Genomic DNA, 25,084 nt, shown 5'->3' on the forward strand with positions numbered 1-25,084 from the left:
CCGTGAACTCTTTCGTCAACATACGGCATGCTCACGGCAGAAATTGTGGAACCCACCTTGTCCCACAGTCAGCCATGGCTCTCAGACAATACAAGACCATCAGGCCGATGTCAACGATGTCGCACCCTGAACCATTCGATTACTGACGATTCGTTCCTGGTTCAGAACTTCTACATTTTTTCCACTAGGCAGGAATCGTTCCATGTTGTCGGTCATCAACCAGTGTCCCTCTGTTTTTCTACGTAAGCCAAAGAAACTTTTCAGGATGTCCAATTCCAACTGGGTGCTGTGGCTTCTCTGACAATGACCAGTAAGTGCACGTTAAAAAAAGCTCAATTCCGCACAGCCCGAAGCTCCGACACGGACTGTCACCAGGTACAATGGAGATCACATCGGCATCCTAGGTCCTTTCCTCCTACAGACGCAGTAATGAGTTACATTTATGACAGTTCCAGTCACAGTGCTTCATTCTTACAACAGTCCTAATATTATCAGCCTCATCGCCTTTGACATCTTTGGCCTCCAGATCTCTGATAAAGTGTAACAGTCAACACCCACATACTCCATGACAGCAATGAAGCTCTGTAACAAATACCACCAGCTTTCTGAAGATTCTCTGGGTATGACGAGAGGCTTTTGTGCCCACATCACCTCGAAAGACGCCACCCATCCTCGATTTTTCAAAGCACAAGACGCCCTCCACATAATTCAGGAGGGATCTATGGCAGAGTTGAGATTTATGTAGGACGTGGGGGATATCGCTCTCATCTCCACCAGTCATCTGGCGTCACCTGTCATCACAGTCAGAAAACCCAATGGGCAGCTTCACATTAGCACAGATTTTAAGTCCACCATCAATGCACAGTCTGTGCCTTTAACTATATATATACGAAGACAAAGCGTGCGCGAGTAATGAGTGGGTGGGCAATTGTCTATAAGGTACAATACATATGTAGAATTGTGGACAGTTGGGAATGTGAGTCTCACGGGAAGCATGCAAGGGATAAATCCCTGCAGTCTCGCTATTCATCTGTGTCCTCGATGGCTCAGATGGATAGAGCGTCTGCCATGTAAGCAGGAGATCCCGGGTTCGAGTCCCGGTCGGGGCACACATTTTCAACTGTCCACATCGAGGTATATCAACAACACCTGTCGGCAGCTGAGGTTTTCAGTTAGTCATCATTTATTCCAGGAAAAAGCTGCACGGTCATCAACAGTAACTGTTCTTTCGAGAACAAGTTACTGTCTTCGTATATACTCTCCTAATATGTTTGAACTTTTCATCGCATCTATTTGTATCATTGTCATGGATGCAGGTCGACTTTTCACTTCATATATACATGTTTAGCTCTCAAAGGTGGTTGACACATGCCTTGTGTGTATAACTTCAATCATTTTTTTGACAGAGATGGGTGAAAGATATTGGTGAGACCTGCTTGTTTAATAGCAAGCAAACCTCCACAGATTAATTTCGTTGTAAAACAGTATTCATGAACCTATTGCCTCCTATGCTACTGCACAAATTCTCACTAGAGAATGAATGTACTTGTGCGGTTTTTGAATTTCATCCGAGGCCACTAGAAATAACATGATGTTGTGGTGGAGTGATGTAAGAATTGGCTGTTGCACAACAAATGTCATTTTAAACTTAGGACAATTTGAAATTTTCTGACTTTTATCACTTTGGGCAAAAGCATATGTGTGCTTCTTACATTTTCAGATTTCACCGCCATATTAACTATGCTCACATGTGTTCTGGCATCAGGGATGTGTTGAGTGTGACTGCAGTACCATCACAAACATCATGCTAGCGGTGGAGATCGTAAATACTGTACCGGATATTGAATTTCCTGCAATTTGTAATTTAGGGCTAGTGAATTCTTTGGTTTTAAACTTGCGACTATGTTCTGATGGTCTGTGATGGCATGGGATGGTCTGTGGGGGCAATGAGCTGCTGACATGCAGCTCTCTTGGTGGCTGACTCACGGCTAGTGGTACCCACTGCCAGGCTTGTGCTCAGCAGCAGAAAACTGGGTATGTTGGCCTGCCCATTCCATGGCAGCTGTCAGTTGGCTGATGACCCTCTCTGACATGGCGCTGGTATGTTGCAGATTCTGTGACCATGTAGTGTCATAAAAAATATGCTGTTGAAGATATAATGAAATTTTGTGTGTAAGTTGGCAACAGAATCAGAGATTGATTGTATTGTCTTATCGTAAAAAGTCACTGTAATGATTATTTCACCTGATAAATATTTTTTTAATATCTGACGTTCTTTGGATATTGAGCAGCAGATTAATTTATTTGAGATTAGTAGGAAGCAACATTATCATTTCCGCGCGTTTTCGTGACCACGATGCAGTCATACCCGGATCGACACCACGGGACCAAAAGATTTACTGACTTTAAAAGAAAAACAACACTACACAATTAAAAAGGATTGATTCAGAAATGATAGGAAAACGGTAATGTTCTTCCTGCCTCAATGTTGCGTTCGGTCCATCAGCGTGATTGTAATTTCTGGAGATAAACTGATGCAAAATGATTAACATTCAAGTAATGAGGAGATGGAGATAAGTAAGGATAATTTGTCTAAATAAGCACACTTCATAAATGACACACGCTTTTTAATGCTACGTACCTTTTTATATTACAGTTAAAATTGATGCATGTTAACAAAAGCTTAGCACATAACAGGCAATACTTGAGATTAATGTCTTCTTGACGGTGCCTGCTCGTAATTAATTACATAAACATATATTTTCTCTGATTGACAAGATAATTAGCAGATTTACAGAATATTTATCACAAATTATAAAACACAGATTGCGCAACACACCAAGTCCGCGTCCGCCTTTCATGGAATAGAAACAGTAAAAGGTGAAGCGTTCAAGGCCTCATTTGTCTTGAAACAACAGAATTCTTTTTACATAATTAATCGATACGTGTACATAGAGATTTATAGCCGCCGCGCAGGAGCGGCAAAGATAAAAAATAATAGATTCATTGTTTCACAGAGTATACATCTGCATTTGCGTAAGGCTTTTAACGGTTTATAACGCTGCCTACAGGCGCGGATCAAGAGCGTGGAGTGGGCATGAAAACGCGCGGAAATGATAATGTTGCTTCCTACCAATCTCAAATAAATTAATCTGCTGCTCTATGTCCAAAAAATGTCAGGTATTTAAAAATATTTATCAGGTGGAATAATCATTACAGTGACTTGTAACGATAAGACAATACGATCAATCTCTGATTCTGTTGCCAAGTTACACACAAAATTTCATTGCATCTTCAACACTATATTTTTTATAACACTACAACCACCAACGAAGCTCTACTGCATTTTTAAAGTGAAGACACAACTGTTCTCTTCCTATCCTACTGTAAATATTTTAACAGAACACAGTTATAAACTTAGGGCAAGGCAGCTCCTGGGATTCTAAACTTTAGGCCAAAATTGCTTAAACAGCACAAGTGGAATGTCATCTTGGTTTTGGGAAATTGTTTTAACATGTAAGCTTCTTGTCATCGCAAATTTTAAAATTAGAAGAAGCCCTTCATTTTATACTGAGAACACATGAAACCCAACAACCATATAGGCTATACCAGTTTCCCCTTGCACATCATCTTGGATTGTATACCTACGCCCAATTGATCTGGCAGCCATGCCTACTTCTCCAGTATCCCCAGACGGACCATCTTTGATTCTGACATCATAGGGCTGCGGAAAACACAAAAGAACATGCAGTCATCTTGCTTAGCCATCAATGATTCAATAGTGAGCTGGCAACCATGCATGCTGCACCGATCCCCAGTTCAACATCTCAACATCTTAGTTTCTGATGCTATAGAGCTTGGGAAAACTCTCTAGGATAAGTGACCATCTAGGATCGCCACCTTGGCTTCCATTCTTAGCACAAATGACCTGGAAACCACACAAGCTGCCACTTTATCAGGGTCTGAAATTTTGGATCGCCATCTTGAATTCTGACGTCATATAGCCAGGGAAAAACTAGCAAGATTAGTGGTCTATGTCCGCCATTGTCGATTTTATACTCAAGAGACTTGATTAAATGTGCCATCTTATATTTTCGAATATCTCTCCATTTTCTACATGGGGCAACTGGCCTATTATCTCACAGGGGTGTTTTGAGGAGTGGATTGAGAAATTTGGCAGTGTTGCATGTTGTCATCAATGATGCCATCGTTCATGCCTAATTTGTCCCTGTAGCAGTAATGGGTCAGCACCATAACGCATCTTAACCTCCTCTGCCAGTCACTGGAGTAATCTGGGTGTGACAGTGGACAGGCATTGTTTGTTCCATAATTCACTAAAATCCGCAATTGCCTGCACATTTTTTCCTCAATGGTTGCTGGAATAAAATTTTCAACATGTTGGATGAGACCCATGGGCATCCGTACTGAGTGCATCTGGTGTTCCTTTCCATCAATTGTTGTAATTTCCCCAAGGGTTGTCATTATTTGCTGTACATTTGTACTGGTGACAATAATAGGTGCTGAATTTTCTGCATTTTCCTTCCTTTGACACAGGACATAGCAGGTTTCCCTACAGATGAAGTAAATCTCAGTGGCTCAACTCTGGTTTAAGTGATAGGCTTCACCTTGATCTTGTTGGTTAGGGGAATGGGAGTAACATTCACAGTTCTGTCTGCTCTGCACAGGGTACCTACCCCTATCTATTGATACGACACAAACAACTAAGTGGGAGATTAGTAACAGATCCCATACCTCCTGTAGAGGAGGCCCTATCCATCAGAGACGATGGTACTTGAGCTACGTTTGGAATCTCTGGTACACAACTCTTGGGAGCCCTCCCAAAACACCCATTTGCAGCAGCTTCGAATCACTTGACAATTTTTTTTTTTTTGGGTCATCAGTCCTCTGACTACATTGATGTGGTGAGCAATAATTGCCACTGTTGTACGAGACACTTCATCTCAGAATATTACTTTTATACACATTATTACACTCTCTGTGTTCTGCTAAAATCTTTATCTTCCCCAGCTCAGTCTTGGACCGTGGAAATTATTCTCTGATACACACGTCCCATGATCCAATGACTTCTTCTTCTAGTCAGTGTTTTCGCATGTATCTTTCATTGCCGATTCTGCAGGGAACGTTTAAATTTCTTTTTTTTTTCAATCTAATTTTCAATATTTATCTGTAGCATCATATATCTAAAGCTTTGATTCTCATCTTTTTGGTTTTTCCACATTCCATAATTCACTTCCATAGACATTCCTGGATTTCTTAAAACACGTCCCATAATTCTGTCACTTCTTCTTCTTCTTTTCATTGTCTTCCACAGATTTCTTTCAGTGGCGACTCTGTAGAGAACTTTTTAATTTCTTTTTTGTCAGTCTTGTTTTCAACATTTATCTATATCACCACATATAAAAGCTTAGATTCTCTTCTTTTTTGTTTCAGCTCACTCCATAACTCATTTCTGCAGAATGCTGTGGTACACATGAATATCCTGAGAAATATCTTCCTCACATTAAGATTAAGACTTAGCGAGGGATACGTCTTTGCCTGTGATAGTCTGCTTTGTATGTCCTCTTTGCTTCGTCTGTCAAAGGTTTTATTTCGCCCAAGGTAGTACAATTCCTTCACATTGCTAGATAGTAGTCAGGGCGACTCGCAGATGCCTCCAAACATGTCTTATAGCACCTATACTAAATGGAATAAACAGGGGATATCGAATGAAATGCTGAAGAAAGTGAGGTGGCAGGCACTTCCGAATTGATGCAAACTATCCCAAGGAAGCCTACTTTCAGAATCTCAAGATGTAGAAATATGCTAAGTGCACGTGTATCGGTACTGTAGGTATCATGAGGACAATAGCAGGCTAGTTACTACGTGCACAAAGCTGTTTAGACAATCAATCGTCCCATGTCCTGTGCCTGAATAGATTGGGAAGAGGCTGCAGCAACTGGTCTAGTGGGAAGTACTCTCTCCCATGATTTTCGCAGTGGTTAGCACATAGTGGATATAGATGTAGATAAAGATAGACACTGCAATGACAGCAGGATCATAGTATTATGTCATGAATAATAGTGCTCATTTTTATAGGAACATATGGAGGTTGCTTGGAGACAGCACCCTGGAAACCGTTGTTAAATTATGGATAAAGATAAAAGGATAAACGTATATCATGCATTAAAGGGCTGTTTTCACTAGTTACAATAATCCCAACACCTTTTTGTAACCATGAGATTAGCACTAGTAATCAAAGTGTGAGAGTTCAGGTGAAAGGCCACACCTGTTCTGGTCTATCATCTGGTGGCATCCAGGGTTGGATGTGTTGGCTCACGCTCGTGGTCCAGGGCGACTTCCCCACGACGGTCACAGCGGGTGGCGGAGTGAAGAAGTGGCAATTCCGCGACAGCTGCACCTGCATCGTGCGTTGGGCGGCAGCCTGGGTGGAGTTGTGGGCAGTTGTGGGCAGCGGGCAGGATGGCGCTAGAGGGCTCTGACACGCAGGGGGTGGCATAGGCGGACCAGCAGATGGCGCCTGCAGCAAGTGGTCTGCAGAGTCAGGGTCACGAAGTTGTGGGGCCATCAGCAGAGACTGGCTGTGTGGCAGGGAAGGCTCCTTTGGAGGCGGCACTGCACAGTCTGACGTTGTTTCTGGCAGCGATAAGGGGACGGAGAGGGTGGTGGTGGGAGTGGGTCCTCTCTCGGTTCCTGCGCTGGGTGAGGCGGCCGCTTCACAAATCCGCAGCGCGGCCGACCGCAGCAGGCTGAGATCGAGCGCCTCGGCGGTGCTCAGGAAGCGCGACAAGTCGTGTCCCGGCACTTCTGTGCTTCCAGTGTAGATGAGGTCCAGCAGGCGGCGCATATCCTCGTGGCTGACGTCGTGCAGGATCACCGTCACTGATTCGCCCGTGCCGCACGGGTGCTCTAGCAGCACGCGCTGCAACACAGTCCACACTGGCTGCATCAGCATCAAAGAGACAAGTTAGTCAACATCCTAGCACCCAGAAAAATAAGCAGATGAATTTTTCACAATGAAAAGTAATTTTTCATTACTTTTATATCGTAATATTTGTATGTGCCACTTGTCACTGACTGTAGTTCATCTCAAAGCCGCAAGGCATCATATTCAGACACTTAAAGCGGGAATCGATGTATTACACATCAACAACTCTAACATGTGATAATTGGTTAGGAGCTATCCATCAAAGGGCATAGCTACATCTCACTCATTTCCTCGCTACGACCATGAACTCTTCAGACCTTGCGTCAGATGGAAACCAATAACTTCAGCCATTTAGACACAAAAAAGAATGGGAATAAGTATATTTTCCACAGTGAAAGTTTAGTAGCTCGTTTCTCCACATCTTGTATTGCTATGGTATCAAGGAGATAAAGAGTAATGAAACCAAAATTTACTAGCTGTTACTTGGCGATCATTTTGGTTTTTGGGAAGCTAAAGGTGCTTGAAAGGCAGTGCAACGTTAGGCTTCATAAGGTAATCAAGACTTAACAAAAAATCAAGATGCTTTCATAGAATATGTACATCTAGCAAAAGCAGAGTAAACGGATTTTGGTGCAAGATGTCTGAAATCCTCAAAAAAATTGTTCAAGTGGCTCTGAGCACTATGCGACTTAACATCTATGGTCATCAGTCCCCTAGAACTTACAAGGGAACCTCCCCATCGCACCCGCCTCAGATTTAGATATAAGTTGGCACACTGGATAGGCCTTGAAAAACTGAACACAGATCAATCGAGAAAACAGGAAGAAGTTGTGTGGAACTATGAAAAAAATAAGCAAAATATTCAAACTGAGTAGTCCATGCGTAAGATAGGCAACATCAAGGCTAACGTGACCTTAGGAGCGCCGTGGTCCCGTGGTTAGCGTGAGCAGCTGCGGAACGAGAGGTCCTTGGTTCAAGGACATCACACACATCCATGCCCGAGGGAGGATTCGAACCTGCGAGCGTAGCAGCAGCGAGGTTCTGGACTGAAGCGCCTAGAACCGCTCGGCCACAGCGGCCGGCACTTGGTGTTCAATCTACCATTTTAATCCTGAACGCTCTTCTGTATCACCACATTTCAGAGGCTTTTTTATTAAGCGACATCTTCTGAATACCATGAGTTGCACTTGAATTATTTAATTGCGAAACCGGGATTCGGGATTAGGTTTAAGTAGTTCTAAGTCTAGGGGACTGATGACCTCCGATGTTAAGTCCCATAGTACTTGCAGCCATTTTTTTAACACCAAGTGATGGGGTGCTGAATCTAATTTGGGAAAAAACGTGATTTATGACACAACTTTACCAAAAGCAATACTCTCTTGATAGGACCCATAATGAGCCATCAAAAAAACGTCAATTTCGTAATGGAGGAAAGGTAGTGGGGAAGGGGTAAAAATTGCAGAGGAAGTCCAATGCATGAATACAGGAAGCAGGTTCAAATGGATAGATGGCGACAGTTATGCAGAAATGAAGAGGCTTCCACAGAATAAACTGGTGGTGGTGGTAAGTTCCTATGCGACCAAACTGCTGAGGTCATCGGTCCCCAGGCTTACACACTACTTAATCTAAAGTAAGCTAATTTACGCTAAGGACAACACACACACACCCATGCCCCAGGGAGGACGCGAACCTCCGACGGGGGAAGCCACACGAACCGTGACAAGACGCCTAGACATAGCGGCTACCCCGAGCGGCAGGATAAACTGGCATCGACGGAAGAGGAGGAGATGTTTTCAGGTGTAAGAATATGTCAGTAAAGGAGAAGCAGAGAAGAAAGAAGACGAAAAGGAAGAAGAGAAGAAAGAAGACGAAGAGAAGGGGAAGCATTAGTGGCAGAGGGGAGCCAGAGAGGGATAAGTGAAGGGACTTCCAAGAGCAGAAAACTTTATTTCAGATACGTACATCTGAAGATACAGGACATCACAAAAGTTCACTGCTCTGCGTTTGTTGGTGTTTCCGAACTGAAATTGTTTATTATGACGAAAGAAGCATTACTAGCAAGCAGAAAAATTGTTTTGTTTGTTAGTCAAGCTGGCAGACGGAGAAGGTGGAAGCATTGCTGTATGTACCTACTAGCAAGCCAAAGTGTCAGCATATGCAATGAAAAGACGAATTAACAACCCAGTGGGTAAACAGGTGAAACGAGTAGGTGGAGGAAATCAATTAAGTAAGGCCCATTAGCTGCTCAAAGAAGATGATAAGAAGAATGGAAATTAAAGCAATATTTTATTGATTTCTATTCTGTATGTTCATGTGATGACAAGCTATGGCACTGTTTGCGTACGAGAGAGATGTTACTGCCGGCCAGTGTGGCCGAGCGGTTCTAGTCTGGAACCGTGCAACCGCTACGGTAGCAGGTTCGAATCCTGCCTCGGGCATGGATGTGTGTGATGTCCTTAGGTTAGTTAGGTTTAAGTAGTTCTAAGTTCTAGGGGACTGATGACCTCAGAAGTTAAGTCCCATAGTGCTCAGAGCCATTTGAACCAAGAGATGTTGCTAGTGAGACTGGAGCCGAGTCTGCAGAAACGACTATAGACTCAGAGTGCATTGCCATCATTTTTTGAGCGTGCCACACAGAAGTGCAATGGGATGTCAGATACAGCAGAGAAATGTCGCTCAGTGAAGATGCGGGACAATCCGACCGCTTGCTAGTGGCACGCGAACGCTAACTGCTGAAGTGTAACGTCGTCATTGGGTGTTTACAGGCTTGAGAAGGGTCGATTGACTAACAGAGGTGGCGCGGCACTGCTCTACCGCCACAACTTGGATGAATGTGGTGTCAGTAGAGTATGAATGGGCATGAATTCAGATTAAATTAACTGTCAGAAATTTGGGTGAAGGTACTTAAATTTTATGAAAATTTCGAAGACAGATGTGACGAAGAACTTTGTGTTACATAGTTACTGTTTGCTTATACGACAGTAGTTCTTGTTTTGTTAATTGTATTTGCTTCCGATGTACTGATATTACATATGTATTTACCGAATTTTGTTAATACAAACGTAAAATAAGAAGAATGTATCTGTATGTAAGAAACCTCATTTGCAAATCTATTCCTTTCATTGTACTATTTTGAGTGTTAATGTATTGAATGTATGTAATCAAAAACTATGACTGATAGCTCAAAATTAATATCTGTGTTTTGTAACCGAGTAGGAGTGGTGAGATAGTTCCTCGTGTACAGTGGTTGATGCAAATGTATCGGTGAAGGGACGGTTATGGAACGTAACAAAAAAAAATATTTTGTGGCAATGATTAGACTGTGGTGTGTCGATGTTGTGTACATAGTTCCACGTAGTCAGCGCGTACACAACTTTCCCACTAGAGCGCGCCCCGCTAAGCACAACAACGCAGGCGCAGCGCTCGTCCGTCTCCGCACTACGAGATGGTGCTGCCATAGAGACGGACCAAATTCTGCTTCCGCCGACCTGCGTATTAATATGTAACGCAGCCAATGAGATTGCTGCTAACATAGAACCTTTTCTCCTCGCGGATCACACTCGCGCAATGATACATGAACGCACGAGATATTATAACGAGTGTACAGACCTCCGATCAGTCAATCTGCATTTGTCTGCACCAGTCAGCATTTGTCTGCACCAGCCTACATTTGTCGGCACCAGTCTATAGTCAAGTTTCAGTCTGCGCCTAATAAGATTACCATATTCCTGTACATAGCCATGAAGATAAATGTATAGACACTTTTGTCAAGTATCAGAGATATATGTGAGAATAAGATTAACGTACCAATACCAAAGGAACTTCAGATTGTCAATTGTAAATAGCATCCAGAACCAAGTTAAGTGATTTTTATGCTTGTTATTATTTTAATAAATGTGCGTGAAAATTAATCAAGTTCTGTTTAAAGTTGGTCACCGTCAATCTGCTACTCTAAGTGTGCAAGTGGCATTTCTATCGTCTGACCTAACGGCAGAAGATAAACACGCCACGATAAGACCACGAGACATATTGCTGACACTCGCCTACTTCGTTAGAGCGACAGGTCAAATAATCTGATGGTCTGTGTACTGAAGGTCTTACAGTACGCACACCACAGTCGAGAAGAATGCGGAAAGAAATCTTGAAAAGGGGAGGAAACGATTGAGTTATCTTTTGAGAATTTTCTGTTTAATGAAAAGTATCACTGGGGACAGGGCATAGGCGTTTTGATATAAAACATTGTTTAGTTTTTAGTCTGAAATTACGTGCATGAAGTATTCAGAGATAGTTGAGGTGGTTCAAGAAAGAAGACAGATGGATCGACATATGGAACAAGATACTGAGTCAGATTTATGTAGACCTCAAGAGAAAAGAGAGTAACAGAAGAGATGTGGAATTTTTAATGGCGGATTGTAACTGCGTCAAGTTGAAGACTATTAACTGTTTGAATACTTATTGAAGGCGTGTGGGCGGAGGGTAAAATCTAAAATTGTAACAGTCAAAGCAGCCAAGAATTCTTATTTCGAAAAAGTGTAAGTTATGTATAGACTGTGTCACGTAGACAAACAGTGACAAATGAAGGAACTAACTATCTAAATCAGTGACTACTGCATTGATTATCTATGCGAAGGGTAATTTAGAGCTGTTTTATTACTTGTGAGAGCATGGTAGGCAATTTGTATCAGAGAAATGGAAGTTTTAAGTAAATGTGCAATCTGCATGAACAATTCAATGCTCATTGTTAGAAGATAACAGTAGCGTTATTCACAAAACATCTGATTTAAATCAACCCCGGACTTACCTCTGGCTATTCAAGGTGTTCCCTGTACACCGAATTATTGTTTAAAGCGAAATCTTGCATGCGTTTTGAGTTAAATTGTTTAATTTTGGTGTTTTGGACTGGAGACGCCGCTATTCTCACAGCAGTCTCAGATCTGGAATAGCAGCGCGGTCCATCGAGTTTCACTCCGCATTCTGCTACCACCAGCTGTCATCAGACAGTGTTTGGTGCATCTCAGAAACACTGACAGCCGATGGGAAACACTAAAAACAGCGTATTTAGCATGATTCTAAACGCCGCTAACATCATTAAATCCGTTTGGGCGAGTCAGTTAAGTAAATCTCTAAACATTCAATTCAGTACGAAAGAAAATAACGAAAATAAATTAAAATTATGGCCCTGCACTTTAGAGATTAGACTCAAGTAAGCAGAAGCCAGTCTAAGTTCAGTAGAAACACAGACACTGTAGGTTCTCCCACAACATAGTACCATACTACTTCCATATATGTAAAGCCAACTGAATTCATATAGAGGTATGTAAAGGTAGCTTGTAGATTTTCTAGAGAACAAGTGGTAACACCCAACTTCTGTGATTAAACTCTGGCGTTGTGTTCACTTGAACTGTCTGCACGGTGTATGAAATAATAACAAGATTTATGCGTAACAGAAGTTTTTATGCGGACATGAATACATTAAAGTCAGACTTAGAAAGTAACGTATACTCAGGTACAATACATATGATAATCTACTATTATTAATATTATTATTAATGTATATTAATGATTGGTACACTACAGACGAAAATACGAGTATATTATTATTACTGATATCATTAGTATTATTATTCTGTGTTGAGGATCGGTACACTAGAGAGACAATAATAAGAGTATATTATTATTCTACGTTAATGATCTGTTTTCTGGTTTGAGTGTGTGTTTACTTGTATTATCAACGTGGAAAGGGTGAGGCACTACAGTATGAAATAAGTCTCTTACCAACGTATGCTATCATCGATTAAATGGACATGAGCAAAGTGTTAACGATGATTTACTGGCTTTCAAATGAGTTCTAAAGGGACAAAAACACAGTGTAAATTAATTAAAGTACTATGTGTTGGAGATTGGATACTGTAGTTAGCTAGCCGGCCGATGTGGCCGAGCGGTTCTAGGAGCTTCAGTCTGGAACCGCGCGACCGCTACGGTCGCAGGTTCGAATCCTGCCTCGGGCATGGATGTGTGTGATGTCCTTAGGTTAGTTAGGTTTAAGTAGTTCTAAGTTCTAGGGGACTGATGACCTGAGATGTTAAGTCCCATAGTGCTCAGAGCCATTTGAACCAGTTTTTTGTAGTTAGCTACGTCGGTATGAAGCGTAATGAAGGTGATATAAAGATAATACAGAGATATGGCAACACTTCTTATTTATTTTATTACATGGTAGTAATCTTTCATAGTTTTAGGTCTGCGCGAGATGACTAAGAGCAACATTTGATACATAGAAACCAAATTCGAATCTGCCCTTACAGCGTTCCTCCACTATATATCTTCCAGAATGCGAAAAAAGAGAATGTTGGAGAATAACAAAAAAGAGCCCTCTGGCATCCACTGAAAAACCCAAAACCTTAAACAAGAGTCTCTCAACCCAAAAATCCCAAAAGAAATCAAAAGGTCAGATAAAATACAAAATGTGAATGGCATCCTCTTATGTCCACCATAGTACAGAAAATTTTGATGTTGGAAGAGGAAATAAATTCACAACAACATTCAACCATCCCTGCAAACAGAGATTTTACAACATTTATTACAACTTATCATATGGGACATAAATTGTAAGAAAAACACACTGAACTCACAACTTTACCATTTGCTGTATGTATCTGTATCACTACAATACGCAGACATTAATACAGCCCAATACATTATACTTTTAAAGTTTAACTTTTCAATAACGCATTGGAAGTTGACTACATCTATTTCTATTCATTTATGGTAACGACTGCTTTATGTGTGTAGGAAGACGCATAACAGTTATCATCGTGCTAAATACTTGCAAAAACTGCGTCTAACGTAAAGTTATGAAAATTCCTTGAATTCAGTAGCATTTTCGGATAAATTTGTTTGTGGGAATAGCTGAGAGATTAGTTTGTTTATGCAAGAGAAACTCCGTACTTAGAATAACATTTTGGAAACAAAAAAATGTGTAAGAAACAAAATGATGTATAAATTCGGCCTTCAGTGAGAAATGCTTATAAGTCAATGCAATTTGTTTGTCGTTTGTTGTACAGCACGAACATTTATACAACCGACAAACTGCAGGGAGGATTCCTGAATGGGAATGGAGGGAAAAATGTCCGATGAACCTGTGTCAGGAAATGCATCGTTGCCACGGCAGATGACACTGACGAATGACAGTTCCTCAGACCAAGTGCCGTGTGCTCCTTGTGTGTTGCAGGCTGTGTGATTGGCGTAGCGTACTGTAAGCACCAGAATGGTCCGATATTCATGTCGGGAACAAGCCGAGATGGTGGTTGTGTACGGAAAGCAGATGGAAACGATGGAGAGGAAGCACGACCATACCAAAACAAGTACGCTCACAGACACCAACCAGATCAGACAACACTTCACGCCCTTTTAGAGCGCTTTGTGATCATGGGTCCTCTCAGACAGACGAAAATGTATGGAGGCGACGGACTGTGCGTACATCCTATCTGGAGGTCCGAGTTCTACAGGATATTACAAGCACCAGGCAAGTGACCCGCAAACATGGTGTAAGCCAAACTACGATTATGCATATCCTACATGACAGCATCTACTATTCCTGTCACCTGCAGCACACAAGAAACACACGGCACGTGTGCAGAACTATCATTCGTCAGCGCCATCTTCCGCGGTAATGATGCATTTCCAGACACATGTTTATAGAACAGTTTTAATAAATATTTTTGGGACAGTGATCAAAAATTAAAAAAAAAATTTCTTTTTAAAATTCGTCTTGATCACACCACGTATGCTACAAGAACATAGGTGACCGGTTTCGATTATATCACATGACCATCATCAGACCCATGGCATCCTTCGAAGATGACAACAGCTAAGAAGAGTGCTCCACCTACCTTCTTTGAAGGATGGCCAAAAATGGTTCAAATGGCTCTGAGCACTATGGGATTTAACATCTATGGTCATCAGACCCTTAGAACTTAGAACTACTTAAACCTAACTAACCTAAGGACATCACACGACACCTAGTCATCACGAGGCAGAGAAAATCCCTGACCCCGCCGGGAATCGAACCCGGGAACCTGGGCGCGGGAAGCGAGAACGCTACCGCACGACCACGAGCTGCGGACCGAAGGATGCCATGGGTCTGATGATGGTCATGTGATATAACCGAAACCGGTCGCCTGTGTTCTTGTAGCATATGTGGTGTGATCAAGACTGAATTTTAAAAAGAGAAACATGTTCATAGGACCTTTTCCCTTCCATTTCCAATTAGGGAACTGTGCCTGTATTTTGTCGGTTTTATTAACGTTCACTCTGCATACAGGGGCCGCCAGTTAACAACCAGTACACCGCGCCGATACGACCTCCTACTGCTCATTGGGCACCGACTGAGCCGGCAGCCCGTGATTCGCCCACTGCCTGCTTTGCACAGCTGAACAGTGGTCGAGGTCGTCGCCGGGCGGTTGCTGAAACGCCAGACCGCCTGCTGAAAGCCTCTGAAGCTCTCCCCTGCACTTTAGATCTCTTTCAAGGAAAACTCTCCAGATTTAGTGATAAAATGGCCCTTCAAAAACTAATCACAGATCAAGCATGACAACAGGAAGAAGGTGCAATGAACTGTGAAAAAAGAATCAAAATAGAAATAGTGAACGGTCCAAGCACAAGACGTGCAACATCGAGCAAATCTGAACAGCTACGGCCTCGTGTTTATGTGGCCACGGTGTTGGACGGTGAAGTGGGAGATTTGTGTTGACGTGTCCCTCGTGCCCCCATTTTTTTCCCACAAAATTATGAACATTACGTTTGGTTACTGACGTGTCCATTCGCTGTATTCAAATTTGTGTCTTTATCGGTGTGTAACGTCCGTTTGCAACAGCGATGTGTAAGGAACCTCCAGATGCACGCACCTCCCATATGTTCTACACAAACACCACATGTATAGCTCTTGCGTTCCGTTATTGAAGTTTTGACTCTAGAATTCCTTTGTTGTAACACAGTTCACGCCAGTTTATTTGCTGTTTTCATTTCTGTGAGAGGTCTACGCTGCACCTCGCCGGCTCTCACTATTCATCGCATTTACTTGTCGCAGTAATATATTCTTACCACATGGCTCACTTTCTTTAACCAAAGTACAGTATCACAACTGCCAAGACTACAGAAGGAGGGCAGACTTGTCAATGAGCAGACGGAAAGTTCATAATTTTGTGAAAAAAGGGGGCACAAGGGAGATTTGCACACTCATCTCTCCCTTTACAGCCCAAAACCGTGACCACACAAACACGACACCGTTGTTCTTGTATTTCGCTCGATGTTGCGTGTGAACCGATCACTGTTTCTATTTTTTTTTTTTTTTTACAGTTCAGTTCAATGCCTTCCTGTTGTCATGCTTGACCTGTGTTTTCGAAGGGGATTGACAGGTGCAGCGCCAACTGCCGAGTCGTAATGCGTCTGTCCTCGCGAATGACATCAGCTCGCTGCAACATGGCAGGTGTGACAGCCGTGGATGGTCTCCCCGACGGCTGCAAATCGTGGAGCTCCGCCGAACACCCTTCTGATGACCTCACCCTCCGTTCCCAGCCACTAACTTTACTTCTATCGACAGCAGATGCTCCATAGACTTTGTGCAAGCGTTTGTGAGTATTCCTCACAGTCTCTTTCTCTGCTGTGAGATATTCAATGACAGCACATTGCTTGTAACGTACATCACCAACAGACGCCATTTTGAAATTGTCCTGTAGCTACGCAGTCTGTCGGACGTAACGGAAACTTGGCGCGCTCACTGAGGAGACTTCAAATAAAACATTCGTAACGTTTCGCATTCGTAACATTGTTTTAGACTGAGGAAAAAAAATACGGCGCATTAGTTTCTGTTAACGCTCGTATGACAGATTTAATAAGAATGATGGGTTATTGAAAAATTTTATTTACATAAATAATAAACGAGATTTATCATTTTAGTACATGAAGTACAAATTGTGTTATAAACTTTCCAAAAAAATTGGAAGCAAAATAAAATTTTTGTCTTGCTGCTTACCGCAGCTTCATTATGGTGAATAGTAAAGAACAGATTTTTATTTGCTACTCATACATTATTAACGTCGATAAATTATTAGTTGATAATAAAAGAAAAGGAAGTGTAACTGTGTGTTGAGAACACACTTATTCAAATGGTTCAAATGGCTCTGAGCACTATGGGGCTTAAAACAACTATGGTCATCAGTCCCCTAGAACTTAGAACTACTTAAACCTAACTAACCTAAGGACAGCACACAACACCCAGTCATCACGAGGCAGAGAAAAATCCCTGACCCCGCCGGGAATCGAACCCGGGAACCCGCGCGCGGGAAGCGAGAACGCTACCGCACGACCACGAGCTGCGGACTCTCTGATTCAAGAATTATGTTTTTATCATAAATTGCTTCGCATTCCCTTCTCTGGAGCGAAGCAAACTCATTGACTATGATCGATCGTGAGTAGTTCCTTATCATTTATAATTTGCTGAAACCGCACTGACAGGTTACTGTAGTCACAAGAATTTTCACAAATGTCCACAAAGCTACTTCGATGTTTCGATAACTATACTGTAACTCACACTTTGAGAGAAAAAAACAAAACAGAGAAAAATAACTATATAATATCGAAATGGGAAGCTCTTCAACGCACTTCATCAGAACTTCCTGGAGAAATTCTAAGGCCACAGTTCCGTTGAGCAGCTCGGCTGTATCGATATTCCTGCTATATTTGGCACCAAAATCTGCATTGTGGAACATGAGATAACTGTGTAGACTGTGGGGTGCAGGTGTATTCACTAACCGCACTGTTGACAAACAACACATGTGACGCTGCTCAATAGACAGGAGATAGTAGTAGTCATATCCTTACGATGTTATTTATACTAAATGATACTGCGGAAACGTGCGTTTACAGTCGCCGGCCGAGCGAAGTTTCTCGTCGCAGGCTGGAGATAGCAACATGGTAGAGTACATATTCTGGATTGTTCTTTTGTTTTTGTATGGTTTTGCGCTCCCACTCTGTGCGTGCGCGCTTGAAGGGATTATGGCCTCGATACTGGTCTGACAATGAATTACTGGATATGAAAGTATATCTATAAGCAATTATTGTTGTAAAATAAACATACATATGTCTCACATGCTAATGCACTGTTCAGAAATGACGGATGTTACACACAAGTACATATAAAACTTCCTCATTTGTCTATTCTTGTATCACTTGGTTGCCATTACCTTTTTCACTGTTTCCTGTGGCCCTGTCCCATTCAAAAATACGTTTTTTTATTGCCTATCTTTCCGCATTTCCAAAATCACATTCCTTCTCCATTTTTTACTAATTCTACCAGCTTTAATGTCTTTAAATTTTTAGAGCCAGTCATGGCATAAGATTCTTTATCAATGCAACGAAATAACGAACTGACGTTCTGCTTAGATCTTTGCCTTTTATCTCTGCCAGCAATAGTTTGTAGTTTACGATAACCAGGTATACAAAAAATGGCTCTGAGCACTATGGGACTTAACTGCTGTGGTCATCAGTCCCCTAGAACCTAGAGGTACTTAAACCTAACTAACCTAAGGACATCACACACATCCATGCCCGAGGCAGGACTCGAATCTGCGACCGTAGCGGTCGCGTGGTTCCAGACTGTAGACCTTAGAACCGCTCGGCCACCCCGGCCGGCCCAGGTATACATATAAGATCTATGTGGTATTACTTTTCTTCTCATGGCAGTCCATTTTATGACAGCTGGGTGTTTAGGCGAAACTTATCTGTATTTACCCTTTGTTTCGATCGGCTCTCTTGCTTCGACGTGCTGTAACTTTGTGATGTCCACTGTCGTGTCCCAACACAGGATAGAGGGAAGATATATTTCTATAGGTTATTCTGCATTTTCTGAACGGTTTGGAGCAAATGCAGAAAGACGAACTTCCAGTGAAAACAGCGCTAAACACTGTCACAGGGCGCCTGCGAAAGGGGGCGGACTTTGGGACTTGATAGGGTACTCTCAGCAGGGGACCGAAGGATACTCAGCGGTCAGATTAACGCCTTTTATTTGCAGTCAGGCCAACTACTACACTGAAGGCTGATTGCACACATTAAAAAAAGCAAAGGATGCAGGTAGCGGTACAACTGAAGTCAGCATCTGAGTTCGCACAGGGAGAGGTATCAGAAACAGCGATCACTAGCAGCACTGTAAAGTACGAACTTTTGAGAGCAGCACTGCAAGCCAGAGAAACAGTCTTGTCGGAGCTTACCGAGGCTGGCAAAAAGCGGTAGGGGTTGCAGCGCAATCATCTGATTGAGAACTCTGTCTGAATACTTTTCTTCTTCTGTAGTGTTCAATCCAAGGATTGGTTTGCAACAGCTACAATGGCAGCTTGTCTCCATTCTGTGCGTCTTTCAGCTTTTCTCTTCATTTCTTTATAGGTGTTACATCCCACATCTTTCACGATTTGATCCATGTACCTCAGTCGTGGTCTTCCTCTTGGTCTTTTTCCCTCGACATATCCCTCTATGATTGTGTTCAGGAGTCCTTTATGTCTTAATAGATGGCCTGTAAATTGCACTCTTCTTTTAACAATGAAACTCCAGAAGCTTCTCTTCTCACCTGCTCTTTCCAGAACAACTTCGTTTGTGACCTTGTCGACCAATTTTATTTTGAGCATGCGTCTATAGCGCCACATTTCAAAAGAATTTAGCTTCTGCTGTTCCTCTGTCCCGAGAGTCCATGTTTCACACCCATAGCATGCCACACTCCACACATATGATTTCAAAAATCTTTTCCTGGTTTCAAGACTGATGCTCTTAGATGTTAATATGTTTTTCTTCTTGTTAAAAGCAGCCTTTGCTTGAGCTTTTCTACTTCTCACTTCTGCCTTGCTCCTTCCATCCCTGGTAATAGTACTGCCCAGATAAGTAAATTTATCAACTTGTTCAAGCAATTCATTGCCTACATGAACTTGGACTTTTCACTTGATCTTCTTTGTCGCATGCCATTACTTTTGTTTTTGCTTTATTAATTCTCATATTATATTCTTCACCCATAACTTTATCCATTCTATTCAGTAGGACTACAAGATCTTCTTCACTTTCAGCCAGGACAGCTATATCATCGGCATATCTTATATCTATTCGTTGGCCATGAATTACTACACCTGTCTGAATTTTCCCTTACTTTATTCAGCGCCTCTTCAATGTATACGTTAAAGATAACAGGGGATAGTGCGCAACCTTGCCGGGCACCTTTCCGTATCTGCACCTCTTCTTGTTTTGTCCGTCCACGGATAACTGCTGTCTCGTTTTTGTACAGGTTCCATATCATTTTTCTATATTTATGGTTTATTCCTACTTTTTTGAGTACCTCAAACATCTTATCCCGTTTAACATTATCAAAGGCTTTCTCTACATCTACGAAAGCTATATGTTTTCAGGTTCTTATCTAGTCGTTTCTCTATTATTAGTTTTAGAGCAGATATTGCTTCTCTGGTTCCTCTATCTTTCCGGAATCCAAACTGGTCTTCAGAGAGTGTAGCTTCGACTTTTTGTTCTATGCGTCTGAATACAAAAACATGGATTTATAAAGCAAGAGGAAATTTCTCCCTTCCTACAGTCGTCCCATCAATCCACTGGCACTTTACAGGCTTCGGCCTATCTTACGAGTGGGTTTACATCTCTATGGTGCCTCTGGCCAACCACACTCAGATTCCAACCCTTCTACAACTCGGTAGGGAGGGATGTCTCTGGCTTTTACATTAACAAACACCAAATTTCGTGGCAGCAGCATTCAGCTGTAAGGTAAACGTCACTGTCTTTCCTATTACGGCTAGCAACAACAGTGTTTTACGTCACATGGTACCGTCCTGAGGCCTCTCGTGAGTGGGGACCGCTGTCGCAACACTCTTAACCTGTATAACCTCAGTGCTGTTGCGATTCTGAGGGCCAAGTATCAAGGTTGTTGCCTCCGCTTAGACGTGCCTTTTTGTGACCATCTTCAACTGTGGCATCTTACCATAGCGTCTAGGCGGTGGAATCAGGTACCAGTTACTCCCCTGAAGTGAAACTTCTTCACTGGGACAGCTGCGCAGGGCATTTGCAATTCGTAGAGCTCTAGAAGGCCTTTGGGGGCGGAAGGCAGTTTCAGAAATTCTGCCAGTGGCATACGATGACCTCATTAAGGCTCCGTTCGCAAGAATTTTGGCGCTAGATGGCAGAAGAATGGCCATGTGCTGAACATTTGTAAACATGTTTTTCTGTTTTTTATTAAATATCCAGATGTGAGTTAGTAATTCCTACCCACCTACCTTTACACGTCACAATAATAGGAATTTTTCTATGGAACAGGAGGAGTTTTCAAGGAGAAAATTTTTCAGCTAGTTTTCAAATTTTACTTTATTGTCTGTCGGACAGTTTATACCACTGGGTAAGTTGTCATAAGTTTTAAGTTGCAGCACTGTGCAACCATTTTTGTGATAAAGACAACCTTAATTGTAATATATGTCATTTTTCATTCTCGTATTATAATTATGTACATCTTTCATTTTCTTGAACTGCTGTGGACTTAACAGGAATTAATGCGAGAATAAATATACTGTGAACCAGTAGTCAGAGTGACCAACTACTTAAAACGATGTCTACAAGATGATCGAGGTACCACTTGTTATTCTTACCCCACGTTATTGAGCAATGAAGACTTACTTTCCTAAATATGAGGTACCCCTCAACATTACTTCATATAACGTTACTGAATGAACATCAAATATGTCAACTTACTGATTTGTCTGTCCCCACGATTTGCTATCATTCTTAGTGCAAAAGTGGCTGAACTAAGTTGCTAGAAAAATATTATACAGACGGGCTAATTGGAAGACATTGCTACATGTATACGCTCCCTTTACTTGATAGATCTACAGAGAACATCTACGGTTTTGGTCCAGTTAGACGGATTAAGATTTAAAGAGACAAGTGTCTTGTGATGTATAATAATTTTCTGAACAGAAATGAGGTAGTTACCGCAGAGAAGTAGCTAATATTAAACCTTCTTCAAATCTTCTCCAAAGCCGAATCTTTTATTCAACAACAGAGATTGGCAATATAGATACAGTTTCTAGACAGAGAAAATCAGATGGCTGGTTGCAGGACTGAATTCTTCTTTTCCCTGGCATGAATCTGCCTACTGTAGTAAGGAGGTTGTCCTCATGAAACGTTTCCACCTCTGCGTTACGCTACACTGTGTAGTATGCAGCTGCTTGAATTCACCGATTATAGGTATTATTTGGTGAAATGTTTTAAAGGCAGCAGCTGAACGCTGTTAGGAATCATTATGGCAGATCGAAAGGGCGCGCCAAACTGGAATCTGTCACTATCGCCAGCTTCGCTCACTCAACACGTCTCCGTGGGCAACCAGTATTCGGTGCAGAAGCAGCACACTGCACACCAAGAGTGCGCCAGTTAGGGGTTCATTGTCGGTGTCCCTGTCACATAACTAACGTCATCTACATCTATATCTACAGCTACACCTCTGCTCTGCAAAACACCGTGAGGTTCATGGCAGCGGGTGCGTCCCAATACTGCAGTTATTAGTGTTCCATACACGTATGGAGGGTGGGAAGAACAATTGTTTGATTGCCGGTGCGTGCGTAATTATTCTAATCTTATTCTCACCATTCCTCTGTGAGCGACATGTAGGGGATTGCAGTGCATTCCCAGAGTCACCATTTAAAGCAGGTTCTTGAAAATTTGTTCATAGACGTTCTTGGAAAACTTTTCACCTATCTTCAACAGTCTTCCAGTTCGATTCCTTCAATATCTCTGTGACTCTTTCCCACGGATCAAACAAACCTGCGACAATTCGTGCTGCATATCTGTATATACGTTCAATGTTCCCTGTTACACCTACACACACCAAAAAAAATTTGCATCACCTCGGTTCTGAGAGCACCGGAACCAGTACAGAAAATAGGAATAGAGATCAACATAAACATCATTTCCACCCTTTTTATTGCTCATGAAGCTCATGAAAACCACACATTGCATGTTGTACCACCATACAGTGAGACCTTCAGAGGTAGTGGTCCAGATTGCTGTACACACCGGTACCTCTAATACCCAGTATCACGTCCTCTTGCATTGATGGATGCCTGAATTCGTCGTGGCATACTATCCACAAGTTCATCAAGGCTCTGTTCGTCCAGATTGGCCCAGTCCTCAACGACGATTCGGCGTAGATCCCTCGTAGATTGGTTGATGGATCACGTCGTCCATAAACAGCCATTTTCCATCTATCCAAGGCATGTTCGATAGGGTTCATGTCTGGCGACCATGCTGCCCACTCTAGTCGAGCGGTGTCGTTATCCTCATTCACAAGATGTGCACGATGGGGGCGGGAATTGTAATCCATGAAGACGTCAGTGTGCTGCCGATATGGTTGCACTATCGGTCGGAGGATGGTATTCACGTATCGAACAGCCGTTACGGCGCCTTCCATGACTACCAGCGGCTACGTCGGCCCCACATAATACCACCCCAAAACAGCAGGGAACCTCCACCTTGCTGCACTCGCTGTACAGTGTGTCTAAGACGTTCAGCCCGACCCGGTTGCCTCCAAGCACGTCTCCGTCGATTGTCTGGTTGAAGGCATATGCGACACTCATCGATGAACAGACTGTGATGCCATTCTGAACGGTCCATTTGGCATGTTGTTCGGCCCATCTGTAACGCGCTACATGGTGTCGTGTTTGCAAAGATGGACCTCGCAATGGACGTCGGGAGTGAAGTTGCCCATCATACAGCCTATTGCGCACAGTTTAAGTTGTAACACGGTGTCCTGTGGCGTTGCTGTCAGTGTTCCTCCGAGCAATTGACAGGCTAATTAATTAAATTGATCATGAGAGGCATTTTGCATCGCGCGTAATTTTCCTATTCCAGTAGTCGTATTACACTCACCAGTTAGTTCAAATGGCAATACTTGTTTTCGAGAAACACTACTGAGAACCGTCATTTGAAGCTGATCACAGAAGGATTCTACCGCTGGCAACATACATTACACGTAAGGAACACACTATTAAAAATACGATCACAACGACTATGTTATCGTCACCCTGCATAAAAAGATGTCTTGGTTCTACAGGCACGCACAAGAGTAGCTGATAGTACAATGGTTTCTGGTAGAAATGCTGTCAGTGATTTGGATCCTATTGAGACATCTTTTAATGATTACAGACCCTGGCCGTGCCACTATCATACCTCGAAACGAGTCACACTTTTTCGAACCTATCTGCTGCAGAAAAGCTCCAACGTGGTTTTAGACAATTCCTCTGTATTAAATCCTGCCTAGTCGTCGAATATGTGGTTTCTAGGAAAGCTGCTTTCTCGGGTCGCTAGACAACACTTCAAGCAAATAGTATTAATGAGTTTTAATTCAAAATGAACAATTACAACTTTGTGTCGCAAGCAAAGGGCGACATGCCAAACAAGCAATGCTCTTCAGTGTAAATAATCCTAATACAAGTGAAGTATTAGAGTTGTCGCTGCTATTCAGGTTGCTTGTCTTGAAGCTTCTCTTCGACTGGGCCGAGACCAGGCGGGCGCAGCAACTTATGTCTTCGCATAGAGGCCGCTGCTGACGTGTTGTCGTGCTAGAGAGTGGTCGGCCAACGTGCGACTGGCTGACGGCTTGCGACAGCCCTCTCTGCTCTATCTTTCCCGACTGGATTGCCAGCGCTTGACTTCACTCTGCATCTTGCAACAGTTCCTCAGTCTCTGCCCCGTGCTCCCTGCAGCTTTGAGCATGTGATCGTCCCAATTTGAGTCTCAATTGAACGGAAGTTGGACAGCGCTATATCCACCACCTTCTGTAACCTGTGTAGAAATCGGTTGTGCTGAGTTAATGCAACAGGACTGTCTTTTGACCACTCAGTGCAAATGGGAACATGTTGTCTGTCATAGTTTTGGCAAAGAGGCTGACCACAGAGGCTTCTATTGCTGGAGCTGTTAAAAACACAATCACAATGACTATGTTACCGGCACTCTGCACAAAAAGTAGTCTTGATCCTACAGGTACAAACGAGAGTCGCTGATAGTGTTACGTTTTCTGGTAGAAATACTGTATGTGTTTTGGAATCAAGTCTTTCC

General features: G+C 42.5%; 1 non-coding gene across 1 annotated transcript; it reads left to right on the forward strand.

The window, feature by feature from the left end:
- Positions 1–1,035: 1,035 nt before the first annotated feature.
- Trnat-ugu lies at positions 1,036–1,109 on the forward strand. The gene has a single exon. It is a non-coding gene; the product is annotated as a tRNA-Thr (tRNA).
- The last annotated feature ends 23,975 nt before the right edge of the window (positions 1,110–25,084 follow it).

Source organism: Schistocerca piceifrons, chromosome 7, assembly GCF_021461385.2.
Source record: "Schistocerca piceifrons isolate TAMUIC-IGC-003096 chromosome 7, iqSchPice1.1, whole genome shotgun sequence".
Classification (NCBI taxonomy): Eukaryota; Metazoa; Arthropoda; class Insecta; order Orthoptera; family Acrididae; genus Schistocerca; species Schistocerca piceifrons.